This window comes from Elephas maximus, chromosome 12 (genome assembly GCF_024166365.1).
Source record: "Elephas maximus indicus isolate mEleMax1 chromosome 12, mEleMax1 primary haplotype, whole genome shotgun sequence".
In the NCBI taxonomy this organism is placed as follows: Eukaryota; Metazoa; Chordata; class Mammalia; order Proboscidea; family Elephantidae; genus Elephas; species Elephas maximus.
The window spans coordinates 110,210,409-110,236,763 of NC_064830.1; positions in this window are offsets into that span (position 1 = coordinate 110,210,409).

The following is a 26,355-nucleotide window of genomic DNA, read 5'->3' on the forward strand; positions in this document are numbered from 1 at the left end:
GTGGCCTGAGTCTCACCGTCAGGTAGGAGCCAGGTAGAAAGAGGGAAGGGTGTTCTGTCCAAGGGAACATCCATGGCAAACGCATTGGAGAGAGAAAGGAAGCCATGAGCAGGGGCCCATCACAGGGAGTTACCCTCTGGCAATGGGGAGCCAAGGAGAGGAGTTAAAGGAGGGAGCGCCTTATTCTAATCAATGCAGCTGTACCTGTGGGCTCTGCCAGGGCAGCGGGATCACGAGAGAGACGACCAGTGTGTGAGTCCCGGGGAGGGAGGTGCTGTCGCTCTGAGGTGGAGGCGGGACACGAGGAAGAGCAAACTGGGAGGCAGCAGCACGACCCTGGTGGGCAGGGAGAAGCAGGCTGGGCCTGTGGGGCGGTGGTGTGGGGTGTGTGCCAGGCTGGACCTTACCAGGCAGGGGCGTGGGGCGTGTGCCAGGCTGGGCCTGTGGGGCAGGGGCGTGGGGTGTGTGCGAGCTTGGCCTTACTGGGCAGGGGCGCGGGGTTGTGTGCCAGGCTGAGCCTTACTGGGCAGAGGCTTGGGGTTGTGTACCAGGCTGGGCCTTACTGGGCAGGGGAGTTAGGTTGTGTACCAGGCTGGGCCTTACTGGGCAGGGGAGTTAGGTTGTGTGCCAGGCTGGGCCTTACTGGGCAGGGATATGGGGTTGTGTGTCAGGCTGAGCCTTACTGGACAGGGGTGTGGGGTTGTGTGCCAGGCTGAGCCTTACTGGGGAGGGGCATGGGGTTGTGTGCCAGACTGGGCCTTAGTGGGCAGGGGTGTGGGGTTGTGTGCCAGGCTGGGCCTTACTGGGCAGGGGTGTGGGGTTGTGTGCCAGGCTGGGCCTTACTGGGCAGGGGTGTGGGGTTGTGTGCCAGGCTGGGCCTTACTGGGCAGGGGTGTGGGGTTGTGTGCCAGACTGGGCCTTAGTGGGCAGGGGTGTGGGGTTGTGTGCCAGACTGGGCCTTAGTGGGCAGGGGTGTGGGGTTGTGTGCCAGACTGGGCCTTAGTGGGCAGGGGTGTGGGGTTGTGTGCCAGACTGGGCCTTAGTGGGCAGGGGTGTGGGGTTGTGTGCCAGACTGGGCCTTACCGGGCAGGGGTGTGGGGTTGTGTGCCAGGCTGGGCCTTACTGGGCAGGGGTGTGGGGTGTGTGCCAGGCTGGCTCTGCATGCCTGCATGGGTCCCTGACAAAGGAGCATCCACCTTGTGGAGCCTGGCTCCATGTCCAGCCTGACGCTGCTGTGGACGCTGGGCCCCAGCAGCCCGGGACGGCCAGGAGGCGCCCACTGTGCCTGAAAGCCGCTTTTGTGCGGCAGCCGTGAGCTCCTGTTTCGTTGATGTTGGAACCTGCTCCTTATTTATCCAACTTGAAGGAAATTCAGCAGTGGTCCAGAGGAAAAAAATAACCTTAGCTGCCGAACAAGCAGAGGAAAGAGGCCCAGCCTGGCCCCTGCCGCCCTCCTACACCCCACCCAGCTCAGAGAGCCAGGCAAGAGGCCTGGCCCTGAATGAGGCCCAAGCCCTCCCAGCAGCTTTGGGCCTCATAATACCCGGGAGAGAAGGCCTGGCTGGCCTTCCTCAGCCCCAGGACCTGGGGTTCCCAGTCCATCTGAGGCTGTTGGCTGGGTCCGGGGCCCCTCTGGGGCCCATGGCTTCCTCTAGGGAAAGCATAGCAGGCCTCACTCTCAGTGGGCCCCACCCTGCCCTGAGGTATTCTCCTGACCTGCTTGGCTGGCCTGGTCCCGGCTTGGTCACTTTAATCAGTGCCTCTCAAGGTGAGAGGGCAGAACCCCAACAAGGCCTGAATCGGATCTGGCCATCAGATGCAAAGATGTGACCTTCGGCCGCTTCAGACCATATGTCCACATCAAGGGTGGATGTGTGGAGGCAAAGGTGTGGACATGGGCGCCAGGCCTCACCCCATCCCAGGGGAAGCCTCCCAGCTCTCTGTCAGCACAGGCCACCTCTCCTTCCCTGCCGAGGCATCCTTTGTGTATGGAGGACTTGGTCCTGGAAAGACCCAGAAGGCCAGAGTGGAGGGTCAGCCCCTGGTCTGAGGGGAGAGAAAGCCCTTTGCCATACCCCTCACCTTGTCCCAAGGATATTGGCCAGAGAGGGACTGGGCTGGACTGCAGGTCCTGGACGAGGGCACCTCCCTTCATCACCCTTGCTCTGCCCTCTTGGCTGGCAGAAAGAAGACATCTCCAGGATGTGTGGCCCCAGATGACCCAACCTGGTCTGAGTGGTCAGAGGCCCACCAGGCCACAGTGTGAGCACAAAAATAGCCACATGCCTTTCTGTAAGACTCTGCGCAGCCTCCGAGGAGCCAGCTGCCCAAGCCTTTCACTCTCCTTTTACCAGCAGGGCGTCTTTTCAAATTGCAGCTTTGCCTCCCCAGTGGCTCCTGGATGTCCTCTGGTCTTCCTCCTTGACCCAACTGCATGGCCAGCATTTATCCTCCGATCACACTGACATGATGCGTTGGGGGGGGAGGGTGTGTGTGAAGCACCTGTGCACACCCAGGCTTCCTCCCCTAAATTGGGAAATTTGCTCTTTAGGACCCAACTTCCGAAAGACCCACTGCCATGGAGTCAATGCTGACTCATAGCGACTCTATACAGCTTAGCCAGCAGCTCTTCTAAGGTTCTAGCTGCACCTCCAGCTTAGTTTGGTGTCCCAACCTCTGTCCCCCACCTGATCTATCACCCCATCTCAGGATTCCCTGTTAACCCACCACCTGCCCCCCACCCCCAAGAGCAGGGGCTGGGTCCATTCTTAATCGTCCCCCAGCAGTGTCTGGTTCAAGGCAAGTGCTCAATAAATGTTTGTCCAGTGATGACCTCTGGAAGTGAGAGACACCCCAAGAGAAAAGGAGGCTCGTCTCGGCCCTGGATCTGGAAACTTCTAGGCTGCTTGGGGTTCTGCCGCCCAGCTCCACCTGTCCCTGCTCCTGGGCCCCTCCTCTTGGACGGCTCTTCTTTGACCCGTTCTCCTGCCTGCTCTTCCTCCCTCTGCCTCCCAGTAACAGCTGTGAGGGAAGCCCTTGGACCCTGAGCTGTGGATCCAGAGTGGCTCAGCGTACCATCTGTGCAGTTCGTCTATGTTGTATGTATCCTAGTTTGTCCGTTTTATTGCTGAGTAGCATTCTATGGACATACCAGTTTGTGTACTCCTTCTCCTGTTGATGACCATTTAGGTTGTTTCTGGTTTGGGGCTATTATGAACAAGGTTACTATTAATATTCTTGAATATGTCTTTTGGCAGACATTTCTGTTTGGTATTTATTTTTTTTATGACCCTAGAGTAGAATTGAAGAGTCATCAGACATGCCTATGTTCACACATTACTCATTGACATCAAGTTGATTCCAACTCACAGCAACCCTATAGGACAGGGTAGAACTGCCCCATAGGGTTTCCAAGGAGTGCCTCGTGGATTCAAGCTGCCGATCTTTTGGTTAGCAGCCGAGATCTTAACCACTGCGCCATCAGGGCTCCATGTTCATATGTAGAGTTTTTAAAAAATATGAATAGTCCTATGAAGCTTTTAATGAAAAGAGAGCAGTCCCTTGATTTCCTCCCCACCTCAGAGGTAGCCACACACAACTTTTCAGTCCTTCTGTTATCTACCTTGATATTTCTAAATAATACGGCTCTATTGCTATTCATCAATTTTGAGCATTGCCTATTGATTTACGATTAGGGTGGAAGATAAAGGTTTGGCTTTTTCCTGACGCCATCCCTTCTACTTCCGTTTCCCAAACTTCCTAATATAATTATATTGCAATCTTTGATTAAATCAATGTTTAGTGCTTTACAATGTCACAGCTGGGGTGGCCCTGCTGAGTCAAACATGTGTTATGGAATGTTTTTTCTTATATAACCTTTGTTTATTCTGAACTTAATAATTGTGATGTTTTTTCCCTCATTGGCTTAATTTTTATGATTTTTTATTGCTAATTCTTCTCAAATACTCCAAGAAGTCAGTAGAGCCCCTCTTAGAAGCATCTAATAATCAATCAGATTTTTTTTCTTTGGACTCTTCTACCAAGCTCTCTCTCCTGGTCCCTCTAGGCCTGGGTATCCCTCTGGTCCTGGCCTTCTCTTGCTCACTTCTTAGGCTGGATTCTCCAGAGGAACAAAACCAATGAAGTGTATATATATAAATATACAGATTTTTTAATTGTACTTTAGATGGAGGTTTACAGAACTAGTTTCTCATTAAACAGTTAGTACATATATTGTTTTATGACATTGGTTAACAACCCCACAACATGTCAACATTCCCATCTTGATTTTGGTTTCCCTATTATCAGCTTTCCTGTCCCCTCCTACCTTCTAGTCCTTGCCCCTAGACTGTTGTGCCCCTTTAGTCTTGTTTTGTTTTATGGGCTTGTCTAATCTTTGGCTGAAGGGTGAACCTTGGGAGTGACTTCATTACTGAGCTAAAAGGGTGTATGGGGGCCATACTCTTGGGGTTTCTCCAGCCTCTGTCAGGCCAGTAAGTCTGGTCTTTTTTTTTGTTGAGTTAGAATTTTGTTCTACTTTTTTTCTCCAGCTCTTTCCGGGACCTTCTATCGTGATCCCTGTCAGAGCAGTCAGTGGTGGTCCCAGGCACCATCTAGTTGTACTGGACTCAGTCTGGTGGAGGCTGTGGTAGATGTGGTCCATTAGTCCTTTGGACTAATCTTTCCCTTGTATCTTTAGTTTTCTTCACTCTTCCTTGGTCCTGAAAGAGTGAGACCAGTGGAATATCTTAGATGGCCACTCACAGACTTTTAAGACCCCAGATGCTACTCACTAAAGTAGAATGTAGAACTTTTTTCTTTATAAACCGTGTTATGCCAGTTGAGCTAGATGGTCCCCGAGACCATGGTCTCCGCAGCCCTCAGCCTAGCAATTCAGTCCTTCAGGGAGATTGGATGTGTCTATGGAGCTTCCAGGACCTTGCCTTGTATAAGTTGTGCTGGCTTCCCCAGTATTGTGTACTGTCTCACCCTTCACCAGAGTTTCCACTTGTCTATTTAGTGTTTTTCTGTTTCCACCCCTCCCCCACCCCATAATCATCAAAGATTGTTTCTTTTTGTATATAAACCTTTTCATGAGTTTTTATAGTAGTGGTCTCATACAATATTTGTCCTTTTGTGATTGACTTACTTCACTCAGCATAATGGCCTCCAGATTTATCCATGTTATGAGATGTTTCACAGATTCATCATTTTTCTTTATTGTTGCATATTACTCCATTGTGTGTATGTACCATAGCTTGTTTACCCATTCATGGGCATCTTGGTTGTTTCCATCTTTTTGCTATTGTGAACAATGCTACAGTGAACATGGGTGTACATATGTCTATTCATGTGACGACTCATTTCTCTAGGATATATTGCTAGGACTGGGATTGCTGGATCATATGGTATTTCTATTTCTAGCTTTCTAAGGAAACGCCATATTGTTTTCCAAAGTGGTCATATCATTTTGCATTCCCACTAGCCTCTCCAACATTTGTTACTTCCTGTTTTTTTTTTTTTTTGATTCATGCCAGTAATGCTGGGGTGAGATGGTATCTTGTTGTGGTTTTGATTTGCATTTCTATAGAGAGATTTTTTTTTTCAAGGAAATGGCTCACACAGTTGTGGAGGCTGGCAAGTCTGTGAGTCAGGTGGCAGGCTGCAGGGGCTGATGAACCCAAGATCAGCAGGTCATACAGCAGGCTGCTGGCTTGTTTCCCAAGAACTGGAGGTCAGAGGATGACATGTTGGAAGCAGGATTGAGAGAGGGTGAGTTTTGCCAGAACATCCGTATATATTAGGTACAAGCCACACCCCCAAGGAAACTCCCCTTTCAGTTGAATGGCTGCTCAAGTCGGATCACAAAATGGAGGATGATTACATAATATCTGCCAAACCACTGAGAATCATGGCCTAGCCAAATTGACACATCACCATGACCATGACACTTACCCTCCTCGTGGTTCCCTCCACTTCTCTCATGTACTGGGTCTCACAACTTCCTCTTTTTTGGTTACTGACTCACATTGGAGAAGCATGTCCTTCAGTAGTTTCCTGAGAAAGTGCATGGGAGGTAAAATTTTTGAGACCTCAAATACCTGAAAATAATCTTTATTCTATACTCACATGTGATTGATAGCTTCACTGGATATACAGTTATAGATTGGAAATCTTTTTCTCTCAGAATTTGAAGGCTTTTCTTCACTGTCTTCTAACTTCCAATGCTGTCATTCTGTTCCTTCGTATGTGACCTTTCCTTCCTACCCTTTCCATCTTTGAACTTTTATTTTCTCATCTTTGGTCCCGGTGTTCTGAACTTCCAGGTCTCTTTGCCTCTAAAGTGGTAGGCACTCATGTCCTTCAATTCCAAGAAATTTTCTTGTATTATATTTTTGATAATTTTCTCCCCTCTGTGTTCTCTACTTTCTCTTTCTGGAATCCTATTACTATTAGGTGGATGTTGGACCTCCTGGATTGATCTCTGATTTTTCTCTTCTTTCTAATGTCTGCATCTTTTAAATTACTTTCTGGGAAATGTCCTCATCTTTATCTTCCAATCTTGCATTTATTTATTTATTTTTACTTTAGGTACCATATTTTTAATTTGAAAGAGTTCTTTCTTGTTCTCTAATATTTTCTTTTTTATAGTATACAGTTCTTGTTTCATTGTAAAAATTCTTTTTAAAGTACACTGAGTAAGAATCTATAGAGGAATGAAAATTCGTGAGTGACAGCTATGTGTCCAAATATTTAAATCATAGTGAATATTTAAATCATAATGCTGAGTAACAGAGGGCAGGCCCAACAGGGTACATACTGTGTGAGTTCATTTATATAAAGTCTGAAAACAGGCAAAGCTGAACTATATTGATATTTATGGTAAACATTGGGAAGGGTAGGCAGGGGCTTCCAGGAACTGGCAATGCCCTGCCTCTTGATGGGTGGTTCCTTCTTTACAGCGGTTGCACAGCGTGTCACGCAGTAGTAGCCAAAAACAAACAAACACCAAACCCCTTGCTGTCGAGTCAATTCCAATTCCTAGTGACCTTATAGGACAGAGTAGAACTGCTGCATAGGGTTTCCAAGGAGTGGCTGGTGGATTCAAACTGTGGACCCTTTGTTTAACAGCCGAGCTCTTAACCACTGTGCCACCAGGGCTCCCACAGTAGTAACATATTCTAAAAATACAAACAAACCAGCTGCCATGGAGTCAGCTCTGACTCGTGGCGACCCTACGTGTGTCAGAGCAGAACTGCTCCGTAGGGTTTTCTGGGCTGAGATCTTTACGGGAGATGGCCACACCTTTCTACTGCAGAGCTGCCAGGTGGGTTTGAACCACCAACCTTTTGGTTAGAAGCCGAGCACTTAACTGTTCTCAGGGCAATAGTTTTGGGGCCTTAGGGTTTTTTGGAAGTAAATTGCCAGGACTTTCTTCTGAGGTGCCTCTGGGTGAACTCTGGAGAATGGCTGGGCAGGGAGCCCAGTCCTTTTGGTTAGCAGCCAAGCACGCAACTACTTGTACCACCCAGGGACTCTTAACATATTGTAACTCTACAGAATTAATAATAGTAACTACAGCATGGTGTTGTTGTACAGATTAAATGAAGTCACAGGTGCAATGTGCTTAGGACAGAACCTGGTACACGCCAGGCTTTCCTCTGTCTTGAGCAAGTTACTTGATCTTTTTGTGCCTCAGTTTCCTTATCTGGAAATAATAGTCCCTATAAAATGTGATTCACGTGAGGATCAAATGGTTCGACACAGGAAAAGGAGTGTCCTCACACGTGGTTACCGCGCAGCAGCGTTCACTGTCACAGCAGTAGATGTTTCAGTGATCACTGACGTATAGTTTGTCTTAACACCTGGAAAGGCAAGTCCTTGGCTTCGTTATTTATAAACTCTCTTTGCTCTTCTTCCTCATTTTCTCTGGTAGATGACTATATTAGCAACCGTATTTCTTGGTCAGTTTGTTGTGTTCCATAAATAAGCCTGTTGGATTTAGAGATTGACTGAAGTTGCAGGTTCGCTTGGGGAAAACGGACATTTTACAGTATCGAGCCCACCCAGCAGAAGCAGAGCATTTCCGTTTATTCCTGTCATTTTTCCCTCCTTCCCTTCTTTTCTCCTTCCTTCCGTCCTCCCTCCCTTCACGCAGCCCACGTTCACTGAGCACCTACGATGGCCCCGTCTGGGGAACAGTGAGGGAGACAGACCCGGTCCCTGCTGGTGGAGCGGGTTTATCCCAGATAAATGCATATCCAGGGTTCTGTGGGGTGTGAGGAAAGCTCTGAGGAACAGGAAAGCAGGGCAGGGGTAGAGCTGGGGAGGAAAGTAGTATTTCAGTTGGCAGAACTTGTTGTGGAAGGAAGTAGAACCCTGAACTGTGGTGGTTTTCTTCATCCACGTAGCACACACTTCTGGTACTGAGTCTTCATCCCAATTCTGAGGTCTATCAGAGTCTGTCTTCTAGCTGGAGGGACATGCCCATCCAGAAGCCTCCTTGGGAGCTCCCCCGCCCCACACCAGTGACTGAGGAACCCAAAGCAGGTGGTGTCTGTGGTCTAAGGTGCAGGGTGGGAGGCAGAGGGAGCTGGGGCCTGAGAGGCAGGTGGGCCGGAGCCCACAGGGCCTTGTGAGCGTCTTTACTCCAAAATAGTAGGAAGTCTCTGAAGAGCTTTAGGGACAAGACTGACATAATGAGACCTACGTTTTGCAAATGACTCTGTGTATTCCTTCCATCTTCTTCTGATGCTTCCTGCATTGTTTAATATTTTCCCCACGGAATCCTTCACTATTCCAACTCGAGGCTTGAAATTTTTCTTCATTTCTTTCAGCTTGAGAAACGCTGAGCGTTTTCTGTCTCCAGCTCTTTTCTGAGCGTTTTCTGTCTCCAGCTCTTTGCACATGTCATTATAATACTTTTCTTGAGAGGCCCTTTGAAATCTTCTGTTCAGTTCTTTTACTTCATCAATTCTTCCTTTCGCTTTAGCTGCTCAGCGCTCAAGAGCGAGTTTCAGAGTCTCCTCCGACATCCACCATGGTCTTTTCTTTCTTTCCTGTCTTTTCAGTGACCTCTTGCTTTCTTCATGGATGATATCCTTGATGTGGTTCCACAACTCATCTGGTCTGCGGTCACCAGTGTTCAATGCGTCAAATCTATTCTTGAGATGGTCTCTAAATTCAGGTGGGATATACTCAAGGTCATATTTTGGCTCTTGTGGACTTGCTCTGATTTTCTTCAGTTTCAGCTTGAACTTGCATATGAGCAATTGATGGTCTGTTCCACAGTCGGCCCCTGGCCTTGTTCTGACTGATGATATTGAGCTTTTCCATCATCTCTTTCCACAGATGTAGTCAATTTGATTTCTGTGTGTTCCAACTGCTGAGATCCATGTGTATAGTCGCCGTTTATGTTGGTGAAAGAAGGTATTTGCAATGAAGAAGTCGTTCGTCTTGCAAAATTCTATCATTCGGTCTCTGGCATTGTTTCTATAACCAAGGCCATATTTTCCAACTACTGATCCTTCTTCTTTGTTTCCAACTTTTGCATTCCAATCACCAGTAATTATCAATGCATCTTGATTGCATGTTCGATCAATTTCAGACTGTAGCAGCTGATAAAAATTTTCTATTTCTTCATCTTTGGCCCTAGTGGTTGGTGCGTAAATTTGAATAATATTCATATTAACTGGTCTTCCTTGTAGGCGTATGGATATTATCCTATCACTGACAGCATTGTACTTCAGGATAGATCTTGAAACGTTCTTTTTGACGATGAACGCAACACCATTCCTCTTCAAGTTGTCATTCCCAGCATAGTAGACTATATGATTGTCTGATTCAAAATGGCCAATACCAGTCCATTTCAGCTCACTAATGCCTAGGATATCGATGTTTATGCATTCCGTTTCATTTTTGATGATTTCCAATTTTCCTAGATTCATACCTCATACATTCCAGGTTCCGATTATTAATGGATGTTTGCAGCTGTTTCTTCTCATTTTGAGTTGTGCCACATCAGCAAATGGAGGTCCCGGAAGCTTTACTCCATCCACGTCATTAAGGTTGACTCTGCTTTGAGGAGGCAGCTCTTCCTCAGTCATCATTTGAGTGCCTTCCAACCTGGGGGGCTCATCTTCCAGCACTATATCAGACAATGTTCCACTGCTATTCATAAGGTTTTCACTGGCTAATGCTTTTCAGAAGTAGACTGCCGGGTTCTTCTTCCTAGGCTGTCTTAGTCTGGAAGCTCAGCTGAAAACTGTCCTCCGTGGGTGACCCTGCTGGTATCTGAATACTGGTGGTATAGCTTCCAGCATCACAGCTACACACAAGCCCCCACAGTATGACAAACTTCCATCAAAAGAAGATGGAAGGAATACACAGAGTCATTATACCAAAAAGAATTAGTCAATATTCAACCATTTCAAGAGGTGGCATATGATCAGGAACTGAAGGAAGAAGTCCAAGCTGCTCTAAAGGCATTGGTGAAAAACAAGGCTCCAGGAATTGATGGAATATCAATTGAGACGTTTCAACAAACAGATGCAACGCTGGAGGTGCTCACTGGTCTATGCCAAGAAATATGGAAGACAGCTTCCTGGCCAATTGGAAGACATCTATATTTACGCCTATTCCTAAGAAAGGTGATCCAACTGAATGTGGAAATTATAGAACAATATCATTAATATCACATGCACTCAAAATTTTGCTGAAGATCATTCAAAAACGCCTGCAGCAGTATATCGTCAGGGAACTGCCAGAAATTCAGGCTGGTTTCAGAAGAGGACGTAGAACCAGGGATATCATCGCTGATGTCACGTGGATCCTGGTTGAAAGCAGAGAATACCAGAAGGATGTTTACCTGTGTTTTATTGACAGTGCAAAGGCATTCGGCTGTGTGGATCATAACAAACTATGGATAACACTGCAAAGAATTCCAGAACACTTAATTGTGCTCATGAGGAACCTTTACATAGATCAAGAGGCAATTGTTAGGACAGAACAAGGGGCTACTAATTGGTTTAAAGTCAGGAAAGGTGTGCGTCAGGGTTGTATTCTTTCACCATACCTATTTAATCTGTATGCTGAACAAATAATCCGAGAAGCTGGACTATAAGAAGAACAGGGCATCAGGATTGGATGAAGACTCATTAACAACCTGCGTTATGCAGATGACACAACCTTGCTTGCTGAAAGTGAAGAGGACTTGAAGCACTTACTAATGAAGATCGAAGACGACAGCCTTCAGTATGGATTACACCTCAACATAAAGAAAACAAAAATCCTCACAACTGGACCAATGAGCAACATCATGATAAACAGAGAAAAGATTAAAGTTGTCAAGGATTTCATTTTACTTGGATCCACAATCAACAGCCATGGAAGCAGTAGTCAAGAAATCAAAAGACGCATTGCATTGGGCAAATCTGCCGCAAAGGACCTCTTCAAAGTGTTGAAGAGCAAAGATGTCACCCTGAAGACTAAGGTGCACCTGACTCAAGCCATGGTATTTTAAATCGCATCATATGCATGTGAAAGCTGGACAATGAATAAGGAAGGCCAAAGAAGGGTTGACGCCTTTGAATTGTGGTGTTGGCGAAGAATATTGAATATACCACGGACTGCCAAAAGAACGAACAAATCTGTCTTGGAAGAAGTGCGGCCAGAATGCTCCTTAGAGGCAAGGATGGCAAGACTGGGTCTTACATACTTTGGACATGTTGTCAGGAGGGATCAGTCCCTGGAGAAGGACATCAAGCTTGGCAGAGTACAGGGTCAGCGGAAAAGAGGAAGACCCTCAACAAGGTGGATTGACACAGTGGCTGCAACAATGAGCTCAAGCGTAACAACGATTGTAAGGATAGCACAGGACCAGGCAGTATTTTGTTCTGTTGTGCATAGGGGTTGCTATGAGTCGGAAGCGACTTGACAGTACCTGAGAACAACAACAACAATGCGTTTTGCAAACAGAACTCTGAGAGGACTGGAGGGGCTGGGGAGAGGAGGGTGTCGCTGTAAGCCAGGTGCCCAGGCAGAGAGGTGAGCATGCCTGACTAACAGACAAGGAGCTGATGTGTTGACTGACCGAATGACCAGGCCATGTGGACCCTAGCTTGTCGGAAAGGAAAAGTCCAGGACTGGGGAGGGGTTAGCCTCAGCCTAGGGGACTGGCTCCTTCTTCCAAGTCACCACTGTGATGATATAGAGCTCCAACGGCAGCCTAGGCCTTACCAACTAGAGCAGGGCTCTGACCAGGTACAGTCCAGCCTCCAGGCCAGGAGAGGGCCGGGCGGCCTGAGGTCAGGCAAGCTCTCCTGGCAGGAGCTGGGACCAAGTGGGGGTACTGAGGGCAGGGCTGAGGAGCCAGGGCCAGGCAACTTCCAGGTCTCTCCCTCCACCCTAGGCTCGGCAGGTCAGTGCCACACAGAGCCCGCCAGGTGGGTCCTGGGCCACAACGAGGGGTCGTCCCCAGCTGGGAGTCCTGTCTCGCCCCTCGCGTGGCTGCTACTCACTCCCAGGTGGGGACAGGGTGCAGCAGCCCCCCATCCCTGCTTCGGCACAGAAGCCTTTTCATGGGCGTGCTGGCTTGGATTGCTGGCAGCCCCTCGGTCCCACGCCTCCTTCCTGCCTGGCCCCCATGCAGATCCCCCTCTCCGGGCTCCCCGGCAGGCAGGCCCAGGCTGAGGAGCAGCCGGGCAGGGAGCACAATGCCGCTCCTTGTTCCCCAGCTAGTCCGGAGCCTCCTGGAATTGGCCCGTTTCCTGCCTGGGCCTTGGGGCCTCTTCCAAGGTAAATAAACAAATACAGAGAAGTTGGGGACTGAGGTGGAAAGGGGGGTGTTGGGGTTTTCTTCCCGCCTCACTCCAAACCCCATAACCATGGCTGCTGTGTGGCCACAGGGGCGAGGAGGGGAAGACTGGGCCCCTTGCCTCCTGCCAGCCTGCAGTTCTAGTGACCCCTCAGGGAACAGGACCCACTGGAGGGTTGGGGTCATTCTGCCCAGGGGCTGTGGCAGGGCACACTACCTTCCAGGGGCTGCCCCCCGAGAGGAAGCCCAGGAGGCCCCGACCCCAGCAGGAATTCCCTGGGCAGAGGAGACAGCTGCTGACGGTGGGCGGAAAGGCTCTGGGGCAATGGAGTTCCCTGGGCTCTTGTCCCAGCTGTGCCACTTTGGAGGGCTGTGGCCTCGCGGCAGGAAAGGAGCCTCCATGGGCAGCTGCTCCGTCTGCAGCAATGGGCTCAGGAGGGGCTGTCGGTGGGGCTGAGCGCCCTTCACTACCCCTGCCCCTGCTGCCTGACCTTGGACCAGTTGCTTAGTCTCTCCAGGTCGTAGTTTCCACGGCTTTGACAGGACATCAGCACCCAGCAGGCTGCCTGAATTTGGGTGGGGGGAGGGTCTTGCAGCTGGCACAGCAAGTTCTTCTCCAGGTTCCCATGGCCTGGGGAGGCTCACTTCCTCTGCCTGGACCTCAGTTTTCTCATCTATAAAATTAGGGAAGTGAGCAGACAGGCCCATGGGCCCCCTCCAGAGCTGAGGCTTTGGACTGAGCCCCACCACCTGCCCTGCCCTGGGCTGTGGGTGTGAGAAGGGCCTGGAAAAGGGAACATGGGACTGGCCTCGAAGTGGCTGCTGGCAGGCAAAACCTTCCTCACACCTGTCCACCTCCCTCTCTTGCCTTTTCCGGGAAGCACTGGCGCCACACCTCCACCATCCACCTGTTCAAACCCAGCTGCGTCCACTTCACAGCCTTCAGCAAGGGTCACTTCCTGAACTGCAACTTTGCATTCATCTCCATTCTACACCCCACTTCTCCACCCCCTCCCCCAAATCTTTCACATAGTCAACAACACTTGCTAAGTGCTTGCTCTGTAAGCCCCGTGACAGAATGGTCCCTGCCATGGGAACTTACAGTGTGTGTGTGTCCCAGAAATGTCTCTCAAATGGGGTCTGAGGATGTGTTTGAGGAGACTCTCAAATTCCTTGAGAATTAAAATTGAAGATGTTCATTTTAATAACTTAAAAAAATTATCTTTTAAGTTATAAGGAAAAATCTCTTTTGTAGTAATCATTTACAATTAAAATGCATTTTCACCAAGGCTTTAGTTTCTTAAGTCAGTGTTTTCCAAAGGTTGGTCCCATGGGAGTTTTGAGCGTATTTTTTATGGTGTCTCATAATCGTTTTCCTTTGAAAGATGTACACACTACAGCAAATCATGTCTGATGCCGGTGGGAGCGTATTAGGGGCAAGGGGTGCTCAGCTCTACTTGAGGGGTCTGGGAAGGCTTCTCAGAGGACGTTGCTCTTGCCCTGAGTCATTCCAGTGCTGGGCAGAGAGGGATGAGGTGGGCGTTTTAGTCTGGGCTCTCTAGAGAAGCAAAACCAGTGAAGCATATAGTGGTTAAAGTGATCAACTGATAACTGAAAGGTTGGTGGTTTGAAACCACCACCAGCTCCAAAGGAGAAAGACGTGGCAGTCTGCTTCTGTAGAGATTTACAGCCTTGGAAACCCTACGGGGTCGCTATGAGTCATAATTGACTTGATGGCGGTGGGTTTGGGTTTCATACATGCATATATATATATATATAGACAGAGAGAGATTTATCTGCCCTGGTGGTGCAGTGGTTAAGAACTATGGCTGCTAAACAAAAGGTTGGCAGTTCGAATCCACCAGCCACTCCTTGGAAATCCTATGGGGCAGTTCTACTATGTCCTACAGGGTCTCTATGAGTTGGAATCGACTTGAGGGCAATGGGTTTTGGTATATATATATATATGGAAACCCTGATGGCGTAGTGGGTAAGTGCTACAGCTGTTAACCAAGAGGTTGGCAGTTCAAATCTGCCAGGCGCTTCTTGGAAACTATGGGGCAGTTCTACTCTGTCCTACAGGGTTGCTATGAGTTGGAATTGACTCGACAGCAGTGGGTTTGGTTTATATATATATATATATATATACATATATATTTATAGACAGAGAGAGAGAGAGATTTATCTTAAGGAAATGGCTCATGCGATTATAGAGTCTGGCAAGTCCCAAGTCCGTGGGTTAGGCATCAGGCTGGAGGCTTCTCTCACCTCACATAGCTGCAGGGGCTGATGAACCCAAGATCGGCAGGTCAGATGGCAGGCCACTAGCACAGGGGCTGTGGGAGCTGATGAATCCAAGATTGACAGGCAATAAGGGCAGGCCACTGGCTCAGGTCCCAAGAACCGAAGGTCAGATGATGATGAGCTGAATGCAGGATCCAGAACAAGAGGAAGCTTTGCCAGAGTGCCCATATATATTGGGTGCAGGCCAAGCCCCCAAGGAAACTCCCCTTACAACTGATTGGCTGATCACATAAGATCACATCATGGAAGTGACTACATTATATTACTTATGGGAGATCGCAAAATGGAGGATAATTACATCAGATTACAAAATGGAGGATAGCCACATCATTACATGGTTGGCAAACTACATCATAACTGCCAACCCACTGAGAATCACAGCCCAGCCAAGTAGACACACAACCTTAACCATCACATGGGGAAGACCCGAGGCCTCCTGCAGCCTTGGCTGTTCTGGAGTATCAGAGCAGGACCTACAGAGAAGGTGGGTGTCATAGATTGAATTGTGTCCTCCCAAAATATCTGTCAACTTGGCTAGGTCATGATTCCCAGTACTGTGTGATTGTCTACCATTTTGTCATCTAATGTGATTTCCCTGTGTGTTATAAATCCTAATGAGATGGACTCATCAATCATTATATTGATGAGATCTATGAGAGTAGATAGTGTCTTGAGCCGATCTCTTTTGTAACATAGAAGAGAGAAGTGAGCAGAGAGACATGGGGACCTCATATCACCAAGAAAGAGCACTGGGAGCAGAGTGTGTCCTTTGGACCCGAGGTTCCTGCATTGAGATGCTTCCAGACCAAGCAAAGACTGATGCATCACAAGGACCTTCCCCCAGAGCCGACAGAGAGAGAGAAAGCCTTCCCCGGGAGCTGGCGCCCTGAATTCGGACTTCTAGCCTACTGGACTCTAAAAGAATAAGCTTCTCTTTGTTAAAGCAGTCCACTTGTGGTATTTCTGTTACAGCAGCACTAGATGACTAAGACAGTGGGGTAAGAGTCAGCCAGAAGTCAGTGCCCTCCCACCTAGAGAACGAAGGAGAAGAGGCACCTATTGGACACCTATTAGGTGCCAGACCCTGCATTGTTGTTGTTAGTTGGTGTAGAGTCGAGTCCAACTCATGGTGACCCCGTATGTAGGTACCATTTATAATTTTCCCACTTAATCCTCCCAACAAGCTCAGCAGTGGAAAAATTATTACCCCGTATAGGGTTGCTATGAGTCAGAATCGACTCGATGGCAGCAGGTTTGGTTTTAGGTTTTATTTATAGATGAGGTTCTGAAGCTCACAGCTCTTCCTCAGGATCATACATATAGTGAGTGAGTGGTGGGGATGGAATTCAAGGTCTGATCCAGTGGATTCCACAGCTTTTATTACACTTCCTGGCTTCACTCCACCATTCCTTCATCCAGGAACATGCCCCCAAATCACCTCGCTGCCTGGCTCAGTCTCCTTAGCCCCTGCCAGCCTCTCAGCGACCCTTCCCCACCGTTCCTCACATGTTGTCAGGCTGCTGCAGTGGGAGAGAGCTTTCCAGGTGCTAAAGACAAGGGGAGGCCCTGGGTGGTGCAAATGGCTAACGCTCTCGGCTGCTAACCAAAAAGTTGGAGCCATGCAGAGGTACCTTGAAAGAAAAGCCTGGCGCAATCTACTTCCTAAAAAAAACAGCCACTGAAAACTCTATGGAGCACAGTTCTGCTCTGACACACATGGGGTCACCATAAGCCAGAGTCGACTCAGCGGCAGCTTGTTTTCTTTTACAGACACAGGCCCCTGCCTCACTGGCTCCACAGGGCCACCACTAGGAACCTTCCGCTCATGTCTCTCAAGTCTCAACTCACATTGCCCCTTCCTGCAGTCTCCCTGGAATCCATCCAGATATTCCAAGGTATCTCTGGAGCCCTGTGATGGGCTAGGTGGTACCTTAGTGAAACAGACTGCTGACAAAGCTGCCACCACATGGAGCTTACAGTCTGAGCAGGGATCTCCTGTCTTCCCAAAAGGCATCTGGCTCCCTCACCTTGACCCACGTTGCTGCACTTTGTGGGTGTGGCCCAACTCCCCAGGTACTTCCTAGACCTGGAAGGATGTCAGTGATCTCTCTGTACACCAGTGGCTGCCAAATTCCCATCTGTCAGCTGACTTCCCCTCCAGATTCTTACATCTAGTTGTGATCTGGTGTCTGTCTTCACCTGGATGTCCCACAGACATCTCACCCTGAACGTGGCTGCAGCAGAACTCTCCAGTCCCCCCTCTCACCCTGGCTGCCCAGCTTCTTCCCTAGCTGGCCTAATTTCAGCGAATGGCATTACAATCTAGCTAGTGGTTCATGTTTAAACACTCTGGATACCCTGAACTACCCATCCCAATCCCCCAGCCAGTCCTGTGGGCTCCACCTCCAGTAAATATCCTGAATTCACTCTGTTAATTGCAACCAGCAACCTTATTGGCTACAGTTCCATTTGCCCACCTAGTTATTCTATAAGAGCCGGACAATAAAAAATAAATTTTAGGGACAGATAGGTTTTCAGTCTAGCATACTGGCATTTAGAATACGGGGTTCGCTCTGAAGCTGGGACTGTGTGGCTGTCTGAGACCATAGGCCAGACCCCGCCGCCATCACTGCCTCCATCCACTCACGCAGGCTGGTCCTTGGCCGGAGCTCATCAACTCTTGGGGCAGAGAAGGAAGGGGCAAAGGAAGCAGTGAGCATCTGGGGAGGGTCGCCCGGGAGCTGAGAGCAGCCTCTGATAGCTTCACTGTCAGGACAGAGACTGGCTACAGAGACGGCCCCTTTTCAGTCCATGGCCCGAGGAGCTGGGGGTGGAGATGGGCCAGTGGAGATGGCCGTTGCCACAGCTGGAGCAGTAATGCCTGGACCGTGTCTGCCCAGGGCCTGGGGAGCAGAATCTATACTTTCCTCTTCTGGCTTGACCTTTCCCTCCCCTCCTGAGTTCTGACACCTGGCTGGAACATGTGGATGGAACAGAATTCCTGTAGCTCTCTGTCCAGAACTACAGTCACCATAAACTCTTCCTAGAGGCCTCTGAGGCTGTAGTGGGAGCTCACACCTGGGACTACCACTGCCCAACCTTATTTCTGGCACAGCCCAGGTGTGTGGCCTCCTAGTCTGCCCTTGGCCTGGTGCCCCCACCACCCCCCACCCTCTTAACACCCTCTTGCCAGCTTGGGATGGGTGTGAGGGGAGCAGAATGACAGAACAGGGCTGGGATCGGGACTCAGAATCACTCCACTCTGTGCACCAAACTCCACAGATGAAATGAGCTTCATGAAGGACCTGGCAGGAAAGACCAAGGAGCACATTACTTGGCCAGAGGGACAGGTCCGTAATGGCACTGATGGGAAGAACCTAACCCAAATGAGGGAACCCGCAATGGGCAGCAGCTCATTCTCTGTGAGTCCAGGAAGCCTTTGCAGAGAAGATGATGTCTGGAAAGAGTTTTTAAGAGTAAATATATCCCAGAAAGAAAGAAGGGCAGGCACAAAGACCTGGACATGTGGAAGAACATGGCACATTCTGGGGACAGTGAGAAGTTCAGTATGTTTCCAAGGAGCGGCTGGTGGATTCGAACTGCCGACCTTTTGGTTTGCAGTCGAGCTCCTAACCACTATGCCACCAGGGCTTCTATGTTAGTTATCACCACAAAAACACCCGTTGCTGTCAAGCCAATTCCAACTCATAGTGACCCTATAGGACAGAGTAGAACTGCACCATATGGTTTCCAAGGAGCACCTAGTGGATTCGAACTGCCAACCTTTTGGTTAGCAGCCGTAGCTCTTAACCACTGCGCCACCAGGGTTTCCGTGTTATAGAGATGGGAAACAGCCGTGGCTTCAACAAGATAGAAACTTCTCTTTCTCTTTCACATGCAAAAATTCAGAGGTAGGCAGTAGGGCTGACATAGGGCTAAGTCCATGAACTTCTCAGGGACCCAGGCTCTTTCCAACTCTCCACACACCCCACAATATATCTGTGGGCCTTGGCCTCTTGGCCCAAGATGGCAGCTAGAGCCCCAGTCATCACATCCACACTCCAGGCAGTGGTGTAGATGAAGGGATGAAGAGGAAGGGGCAAAGAGTGCATGTTGGTGTATTTAAAGAAGGCTTTCAGAAGCTGGCAGGTGACACTTCTGTTTATAACCCACTGGCAAGAACTTGGTTTGTAATCACCCTAGCTGCAAGGACAGCAGGTAGGTGGCCATGTACTCAGCCAAAACTTGGGGGTACAATATTGCGCAAAAAGAAAAGGAAAGCCATCAAGGAGTAATCCGGTCATTGCCTCTTTCGGGGTGGCTGGAGCCACCTGTGGGGAGGGGATAGGGGCTATAAGGGACAAGTTGGTGACTGTGCCAGGAACGTGGGCCCAGCCCCTTGGGCAGTGGGATAGCCACAAATGAGAAACAACAGAGTAAACAGCTCAGACTTATTTCAGGGAGAGGAAGGTGCTGGCAGTGGCTGTATGGGGGATGCATTAGTGTGGGGGTAAGGAAGGGGGCTGGAGGCAGGGACCATGGGATTTGGAGACTGGTGGTTGGGTGAGGGAAGGGTAAACCTGGGCCTCCAGCTTGGGAGGGTGGGGAGAGTTGTGGGGGACTTGGACTAGCTATGGGCCTGGGAGGCTGAAGCCATGTGTTGTGTCCAGGGAGAGGCCCAGGGCTCGCTCACCAGGAGGGCTGAGGAAGGTTCAAGCAGGTGAGATCCCTCAAAGAAATAAGGTGAAGAAGGAGAAGAGAGAGGGCTGAAGCCCTGGAGACAGCATCTGCTAAGCTGACAACAGAGGAAGGCATGGAAAAAGATAAACGTGGGGACCCCTCTCTGCGAGGATGGTGGGGTGCAGAGGGCATGTAGCTTGTGCTTCTCCACGCCAAGAGTGGCCCTTTCTCATGGGAACAGAGCCCCTCGCCGTGTGCTTTGGAAGGCTTGGCTCTGATAGGTTAAAAAATCAAGTTGAGGGACCTTGGGCCAGTCGCTTCCTCCCTGTACTGCAAAGTCAGGAGGTCAGACTGGAATCAGTACTTTTCAAAAAACATTTCAAAAATTTAATGCATGGAAACTTTTCTTAACACAAAATTGCACTGGGAAGTCTTATATGTAAAACATATGTAGCAGGGCTGCAAATTTAACCCACTCTGTATTCCAGGTAAGGACACCAGAAAAATCATCGCTGTCGAGTCCATTCTGACCCTATAGGACAGAGTGGAACTGCCCTGTACTGTTTCCAGAGATACCCTGGTGGATTTGAACCGCTGACCTTTATGGTTAACAGTCGTAACTCTTAACCACTATGCCACCAGGGTTTCCGGATAAGGGTAGGCAATGGGATTTCCCTATTCTGTCTGAATGCACCTGGCCTGCTTCCTGAGTTCTCACTGGTGAGGTAGGAGAGGAGATCCCATGTGTCTGATATGATCATTTATGAAGCCCCTTTAGGAGGCTCTTAGCCTTCCATAGATCAAAACTCAAACCGAGCCTTTCTGACAACTGACCCTGCACATTCTTCTTGCTCAAACATCGTGGCCTGGAAATGGGGAGGGGGCTAAAGATGAGGGGTCCCAGCCTCGATCTTACCCAGGGCATGTGCTGGCTGATGCCTTCTGGGGTTTTCTAGCCTCTAGGACACTGGCCTGGTGTTGTGACTCCCCTAGGTGGCATCTTGCTTCCCATGGGGCACCTTGCCCACCACAGCTGTCCCCAAGGCCGATGCACTGGGTTTGAATCAAGACTCTTTCTGCAGGACGCCCTGAGGGAGGCTGAGGACAGCTCCTGGCCGAGGGCTTCCCCCACCTGAGCACGCTGGCCACCACCTCTGCTGAGACGTGGCTCAGCTCAGGATGGCCTGGGCAGCCGGCAGTGTCTCCTCCAGAGTCCCAGTGGGTGGCAGGACAGGAGAACCCTGTCCACGGGGGCCCTCCCACATCTGCCTCTCCAGGTCGAAGCCCTGAGTGGGGGGCACCCAGATCCAATCCCTCCTCTCCCCACAATTCCCAGAACCCAGAAAGGGAAGAGCCCCTCTTCTCTTCTCATCTGGATCATTTCCCTCATAATAAACTCCTTGGAAAACTCTGTGGTCTAGTCCAGTCCGCCATGCCTGGACCATGGTTAGAGTGGGAGGAGCTGGCGTGAAGCTTGCTCTTTATCAAGATGGCACAATTTCTCCTCTTGCTCTTTGCATTCTTTCGTAATAAATCCTGGTCTCCCCAGGCACACTAGGCAAACAAAGGTCATGGGCTCAGAAAAGCCAAACGGTAAAAACACACGCAGCTCCCAGGTGCTCCTTTCCCTCCCCTTCCCCTAAGTATCTCCGGCAGTTTCAGAATCAGTAATTAAATTATTGGCAAGTTGGATTACTATACAGCAATATTCACTCCCTGTCCACTCGCCTCTGTGGGAGGTGTGTACTTCTGGCCCAGTTTATGTGGGGCTGGGCCATGTGATCTGCTTTGGCCACCAGGCTGTAAGCAGACTTGACAGGAGCAGGGTTTGAATGGGCTGGCGTGTGTGCCTGGGCTTCGGGGTCTGGTCTTTACCCCCGGGAAGAACACACCCCAGCTAGCCCACTGGTCCCAGGGGAGATGTGAGGATCAGTCCTGGACTCAACTGTGGCTTGGGGTCAAGCCCGGTGACCCACAGAAGCCTGAGCAAGAAATAAGTGCTTGCTGTTTTTAATCCTGGGGCTCTTGAGTGGCTCGTTATGCAGCATTATTGTGGCAACAGCTAGCTAGTACTTTACTTAGATGAGCTCTGAGTCCATGAAGGGATCACACCTGTCCCTTGACTGACCAGGCTGTGAGCATTCACTTCTCTGGGTTGGATGCTGCCTTGAGCTATCATACCTCCCTCGAACAAAGGACGCCAGCGTCCCCAGACCTGGAGCTCACTGAGAAGCTGTCCGCCTTCCTCCTAGGCCAGGAGCAGAGGTGGGGACCTGTCATCAGTGCCGCAGTTGTGTCCCATTTCCTCAGAGGAAGAGGACCATGTCAGAGAGGGGCTGCCTGCCCTGAATAGCTCCCTCATCAGACTACCTCCAAACCAGCCTGAAAGCCACACACATCAACCCACAAGAAAAAACTGAGATCAGAGATGTTAAAGGACTTGCCCAGGATCTTGAAGCTGGTAAGTGGTGCAGCAGATACCAGAGTTCTGAAGGCCAGGATCTTTCCACGACAGGGCACTGCCTGCCTCTCTGCAGCTGAGGGAAAGTGGAGAAGAGGGGGTACAGGAGACGCTGACTACAGCCTGCCCCTCCCCAGACCTGGGTGCAGGGAGGCCTTCCTGGCACAGATCCATTGGCACTCTCTCCGTCTTGCCTGGCTACAGGAGGGGGCTGTGGTCAGATGGGTGCACCTTGGGAGAGAGACAACGTTGTTCTTAGGCCCCCGCCCTCTTGCCCTACAGCCCCAGCAGTGCTCTTCTCCCTTCGCTATTACGTAGGCCTGTCCATTGAAGTCCCCAAATGGCAGAACAGGTTTAGTGCTCAGCTACTGTCTTAGTCATCTATTGCTGCTGTAACAGAAATGCCACAAGTGGATAGCTTTTACAAACAAAAAATTATTCCCTCACGGTCTAGGAGACTAGAGGTCTGAATTCAGGGCACCAGCTCCAGGGCAAGGCTTTCTCTCTCTGTCAGCTCTGGAGGAAGGTCCTTGTCATCAATCTTCCCCTGGTCTAGGAGTTTCTCAGCATAGGGACCTTGGTTCCAAAGGACATGCTCTGCTTCCAGCTCTTCTGTCTTGGTGGCCTGAGGTCCCCTTGTCTCTCTGCTGGTTTCTCTCTTTTATATCTCAGAAGAGATTGACTCAAGATACCACCTAATCCTGTAGATTGAGTCCTTCCTCATTAACATAACTGCATCTAATCCTGCCTCACTAACATCACAGAGGTTAGAATTTACAACACAGGAAAATCACATCAGATGACAAAATGGTGGACAATCAGACAATACCAGGAATCATGGCCTAGCCAAGCTGACACACATTTTTGGGGGACACAATTCAATCCATAACAACTACTAACTGAAAGGTTGGCAGTTCACACCCAAGCAGGGGCACCTTGGAACAAAGGCCTGCCAACCTGCTTCTAAGAGTTCTACTCTGCAATTCATGGGGTTGCTGTGAGTCAGAACTACTTGACAGCAACTGGTCCCTTGAAGCAGTGTGACCCCTCTCCAAATTCAAAGTCTCTCTTCTCTAACCTCCTTCAAACCCAGCTCTCAGACAACTGTCATTCCTGAGAGCATAGATAAACTCACTCCCACCAAGGTCCTGATGACAGGTGAGCTGGGCCATCACAGGGGGACACTGACATAGAGGAAGGAAGGAAGGCAGGCAAGGCATAGAGCTGGCAGAATGAGGAGGAGGGAGGCAGGAGAGAGGCCACGCAAGACAGGGCCTGGGCTTTTCTCTCCAAGTGAACCGGAGTATGGGGCCAGGTATATTTATAACACGGCCCTGGAGGGGACCAGCCTCACATAAATCATGCTGTTTCCTTGGCAGGAGTAGAAAATAGCACTTGGCTTCCTGTACATGCTTGTGCATGGAACAGAGCTGGCCTGACTAGCTCCCATCCCCACCCCAGCCCCGCGCTCTGGTCATGCCCCATTTGACCACTGCCCTCTCCCACCCAGCACCAGGCTTGCTGCCTGCCCCTCATCTCCAAAGAGTGGGCTGTCCCCAAGCAGAGCTTCAGGGTGGGCCCCCTGCAGCTCTCTGTCCACAGCCCAGCCAAGGAAGGGGGCCAGGGCCAGAGTGCTGACTCTGGGGTTGGCTCAGGCCAATGGCAGAAGAAACACAGCAGGCTCCTCAGGCAAAGTCAAGGTGCGGAAAGCGTCAGAGCTGAGCAGGGGTGACGAATGAGGAATGAGGGACAGTGGGGGGGAAGAGGAGAGGCTGAAGCTGAAAACCCTAACTAAGCATCCCGGCGTACCATTAGAGCTTCTGTGATCTGCCAGCAGGGAAAAAGAGGAGGCAGAATGGGAGGAAGAAATTTACAAGGCTCTGGACCAGGACACAGCTGTGAGGAGACCCCCACCCATGCCTCCAAGGGCCTTCTGATCTTTGGAATAACCTGAGGGCTTGTTACAGAGCCCATCCCAGGACCCCCGAGACAGAGCACCTCTAGCGGATTCCTGCGGCTTCACTTTCGACACGCTCACCCGCAGCCCTGAGACACTGCCAAGTTTGCCATCCCCACCATGAGGCTGGAGCCTTGGGAGGTGGACACCAGATGGGGTCAAGGCTGCCTCCTCACTGCCCTTCCTTCAATCCGTCCCTCTCAAGCCTGCCAGTTTTCCAGCAGTCTCTGGGTCAGTAAAGCAGGAAAAAGTGACTGCCTGGAAAAGTGACCTATTTGAGGCAGGAGCACCCTGCTCCAGCGGTACACTTTACGGTGTCTCAGCCTCTCTCTGGGAACCTACTCCTGGAGTGGGGAAGCAGATAGCCTGTCAGGTTTGGGAGGAGCCAGACGGGGGAGGGCCTGTTTACATCTGTCTAACCTGCACCACTAACTTCCACAATGGGTAATATCCCTAGTTTTACATACAAGAAAAATGAAGTTCAGAGAACATAAGTAATTTCCCAAAGTCACACAGCTGCTCAAGTGCAAGAGCTGGGATTTAATCCAGGGTCTCTCTGATCACAAACCAAGGTCTAGGTCACAGTGGAAACTCCCAAATTTTTCTTGTGTCAAAGCTCAGAATCGCCACAGAGCTGCCTTCAGTGTCTCCTATGACGTCTGAGATGTGGGCGTCCAGTCTCTGCCAGACCAGGGGGGTGGCAGGGTGCCCTTCCCACCTTCGCTGGGCACTGCCTCCCTGGAGCTGGGCCTTTCTCCCTGGGCAGCACCTCTGCCCCACAGAACCACACTGTGCTCTGGGTGCTGAGACTGCAGGAGCTTAATTCTTCTCATTAGACTCGGGCAGTGGTTCCCGCCATGTCACGCCAAGCCCTGGAACACCTGAGAGGGGTTACTCTTCTCTGAGCCTCCTTTGTGCCAGCAAATTCCTAATGTCCATATCCAATGGACAGCTTCTATTTACCCATTTTCAGATTGGAAGCTCTTCCATTCCTTCTACAAATGTTTATGGAGTATGTCCTATATGGTTAAGGTACTGTGCAGGGCTGAAGGTAGAGCAGGGGGTAAGACAGGCAAGGTCCCTTCCCATATGGCACTTACGTTCTAGTGAACATCTCAGTGCCACAGTGGAAGGGTGAAGGGCAGAGACCCTAGAACCAACTGGGTTCAAATCTAGGCTCTGACTACTAGCTGGGTGACTGTCTTAGTTACCTAGTGCTGCTATAACAGAAATACCACAAATGGATGGCTTTTACGAACAAAAATTTATTCTCTTGCAGTCTAGGAGGCTAGAAGTCTGAATTCAGGGCACCAGCTCCAAGGGAAGGCTTTCTTTCTCTGTTGGTTCTGGGGGAAGGTCCTTGTCATCAATCTTTCCCTGGTCTAGGAGCTTCTCAGCGCAGGGATCCTGGGTCCAAAGGACGTGCTCCCCTCCTGGTTCTTCATTCTTGGTGGCAGGAGTTCCCCCTGTTTGCTGGCTTCTTTCTTTTATATCTCAAAAGAGATCGACTCAAGAAACAACCTAATCTTATAGATTGAGTCCTGCCTCATTGACACAACTGCCTCTAATCCTGCCTCATTAACATCATAGAGGCAGGATTTACAACACATAGGAAAATCACACCAGATGACAAGATGATGGGCAATCACACAATACTGGGAATCATGGCCTAGCCACATTGATACATATTTTGGGGGACACAATTCAATCCGTAAGAGTGACCTTGGACAAAACACTTGACCCCTCTGTGCTTTGGTTCTCTCATCTGTAAAGTAAGGGTAATAATGGTATTGTAAGGGTAAATACAAAGCGGGAAAAAAATGTATGTATAATTTTCCTTGGTGTAAAAAGGGAAGGAGAACCTGCCTCTCTTCTTTCTTAGAGCATTTCTTTAGAAAACTTGCCATTGTAAATCATTTCTCTGCTTCTTTTGAAATGTATGTACAGTAAATCCTTTTAAAGGACTGAAGTTTCTTGCCAGTTTTAAAACCCAGGAATGTTCCTCAAGGACCTAGGAGTGATCTTTTTGAAATATAATCATGAAGGAAGATAAAGCCCTATGTCCCGCCTCCGTGGGAGTTTACGTGAGGTAGCTGGCTTCAAACTGTAACTACCTACCTGACATAGAGGACAAATGGT